The sequence below is a fragment of the Protobothrops mucrosquamatus genome, unplaced genomic scaffold (genome assembly GCF_001527695.2).
Source record: "Protobothrops mucrosquamatus isolate PMUCROS unplaced genomic scaffold, P.Mucros_1.0 scaffold3262, whole genome shotgun sequence".
Lineage (NCBI taxonomy): Eukaryota > Metazoa > Chordata > Lepidosauria > Squamata > Viperidae > Protobothrops > Protobothrops mucrosquamatus.
In genome coordinates this window covers 40,610-43,693 of record NW_015389254.1, presented here as the reverse complement: position 1 = coordinate 43,693, position 3,084 = coordinate 40,610, and positions in this window count along the sequence as shown.

Below are 3,084 nucleotides of genomic sequence, written 5' to 3'. Positions count from 1 at the left end.
TGCTATTTCCCCATATTTACTCAATACTTCCATCAATCTTATCCTGATTGTAATGGCTCTTCAATTATAAAAACTAAATCGTCTGCAAAAGCTTGCGTTTTATACGTTTCTTTCTTGATCTCTAAACCTTTGATCTGTTTATCTTTTCGAATTACTCTGATCAATGCCTCTAGGGATAATATAAACAACAATGGCGATAACGGACAACCTTGCCTTGTACCTTTTTGAATTGGAAAGCTATCGGTCATTTCTCCATTAATTATTACTTTCGCTGCCTGATTAAAATAGACTGATTTAAACATATTTATAAAGTTTTCCCCGAAGTCCATATACAACAATTGATTAAGCATAAAATCCCATTTCACATTGTCGAATGCTTTTTGTGCATCAAGGAAGATTAAACCCATTTGCTTTTCATTGTGTACCTCGTAATACTCCAGTATATCCAAAACAATCCTAACATTATTTCTTATGTATCTTTTTGATAAAAAGCCATTTTGATCAGAGTGCATAAAATCTGCTAGAAATCTTTCAAGTCTTTGCCCCATTATGGCCATAAAGATCTTATAGTCTGAGTTTAATAATGAAATGGGTCTATAGTTTTTAATATGTGCCAGGTCTGTGTTTTCCTTAGGACTCAGAGTAAGTAGAGCTTCTTCCCATGAAGCTGGTATTTTAGCTTTTGTTAAGACCTCATTAAATAATTCCAACATTATTGGGCTTAAAAGTTCTTGTATGATTTTGTACATTTCTACAGGTAAACCATCTGGCCCGGGTGCCTCCGAAAGTTCCAAAGGTGTTATCTCTTTGTTCAACAAAGTTTTAAATTCTTTTGGAACATTCGGTAGGTCAGCTGTTTGCAAATACTGTACAATATCATCATTATTTCTCCATTCATCATCTTTATATAAGTTCTTATAGAACTCATATGTCACTAATTTCTTTCCTTCGTTCTGATACGCCATGTCACCTTCTGCATTACAAAGTTTAGTGATCTTCTGTTTGTTATTGTGTTTTTTAATTTTATAGGCCAGCCATCTCCCCGGTTTATTGGCATTTTCAAAATAATTTTGTTTAGTACGTTTTATCTGCTGTCCTAGTTCTTCCTTCCCAATAATGTTCATCTTGTGTTTAATTAGATCTATCTGCTGTTTCAAATCACGTCTTTGTGGTTCCTTTTGTAAATTTTCCTCAACTCTACTTAATTCTTCTTCTAAGTGTCTTTGTCGTTGTGTTTTAATTTTGTTTTCCCTGGCCCTATAAGAAATTGCAGCGCCTCTCATATACGCTTTGGCTGTGTCCCATAAGTTTTGGCAGTTCGTATCTTCCTTTTTGTTTGTCTCGAAAAACAGGTCCATTTGTTCTTCCAATTTCGATTTAAATTCTTTAGGTTTTAGGATTGCCCTTTTCAAGGTCCATCTCCTCATTCTTTTTTGCCCTTTCCATCTAATTCTAATTGGATTATGGCCAGCCCAGGAGTTTGTATCAATTACAATATCCTCTACCTCTAAATTTAAGTCTGTTGACATCCATACCATATCAATTCTGGACCATGATTGGTGACGTCCAGAGTAGAATGTAAACTGTTTTTTCTCTAAGTTCCTCTCTCTCCAGGTATCCTGGATATTAAGCTCTTCTGCCATTTTTAGGAATGTATCAGGTATTGTGCCTCTAGTTCTTTTTCTACTCTTTCCACATTTATAGTCTAGGTGTCTATCCACAATTGATAGAATCAAGGGATAGAATCAAGATCACATGAAGTATTAATACCACTTTACAAGGCCTTGGTAAAGCCACACTTGGAATACTGCATCCAGTTTTGGTCACCACGATGTAAAAAAGATGCTGAGACTCTAGCAAGAGTACAGAGAAGAGCAACAAAGATGATTAGGGGACTGGAGGCTAAAACATACAAGGAACGGTTGCTGGAATTGGGGATGTCTAGTTTAATGAAGAGAAGGATGAGGGGGGACATGATAGCAGTCTTCCAATATCTCAGGGGCTGCCCCAAAGAAGAGGGAGTCAAGCTATTCTCCAAAGCGCCTGAAGGCAGGAGAAGAAGCAACGGATGGAAACTCACCAAGGAGAGAAGCAACCTAGAACTAAGGAGAAACTTCCTGACAGTGAGAACAATTAACCAGTGGAACTACCTGCCTCCAGAAGTGGTGAATGCTCCAACACTGGAAGTTTTTAAGAAGAGACTGGACAGCCATTTGTCTGAAATGGTATAGGGTTTCCTGCCTGAGCAGGGGGTTGGACTAGATGACTTCCAAGGTCCCTTCCAACTTTATCATCATTATTATTATAATTGCGTTATAGTCTCCCATTATACATCTGTTATCATATTCCTATTGATAATAATGTTGTGTAGTTTTTTGTAAAATTGTTTCTGCCCCTCATTCGGGGCATAGATTCCCACAAGAAGAATTTTCATTTTATTCAAAATTATTTCCACGATTAAAATTCTACCGTCTTCGTCTTTATAAATTTGCTTTGCCAAAATTTCCTGTTTAATATATGCTACAACTCCTCCTGTCTTGTATTGTGAAAGTGCCGCAAACATGTTCCCCAATTTAGGGCAGTTTAATAAATATTGATATTGTTTTTTTATATGGACTTCTTGTAGCATAATTATATCTAAGTTCATCTTACTGAGTTTATTTAAGAACTTTTTCCTTTTTATTGGAGAGTTGAGACCATTAACATTAATGGATATGGATTCAACACCTTTTCCCCCCTCCTTATCTATGTTTAGATCTAGTTATTATTGTCAGCCTAGACTCTTGAGGTTGTAGATCCTTTCCTTTTTCCACTATCAATCCTGTCGGTCTGGCCTCTTTAATTTCTTTAGGTCTATAAGAGAGGAATATTTGACTCTGACCCGACTCTGACCCGACGCAGATCTCAACTAGCTCCTTGGTTTACCGAGGAGCTGAGAGAGATGAAGCGCCGGAAAAGACGCCTAGAGAGCAGTTGGAGGGCTACCCGAACCGAATCCGACCGAGCACAGGCAAGGATGCATGTTAGATCCTACCTTGTGGCAATGAGGGTGGCGAGGTCTAATTACTACTCCACCCTCATTGC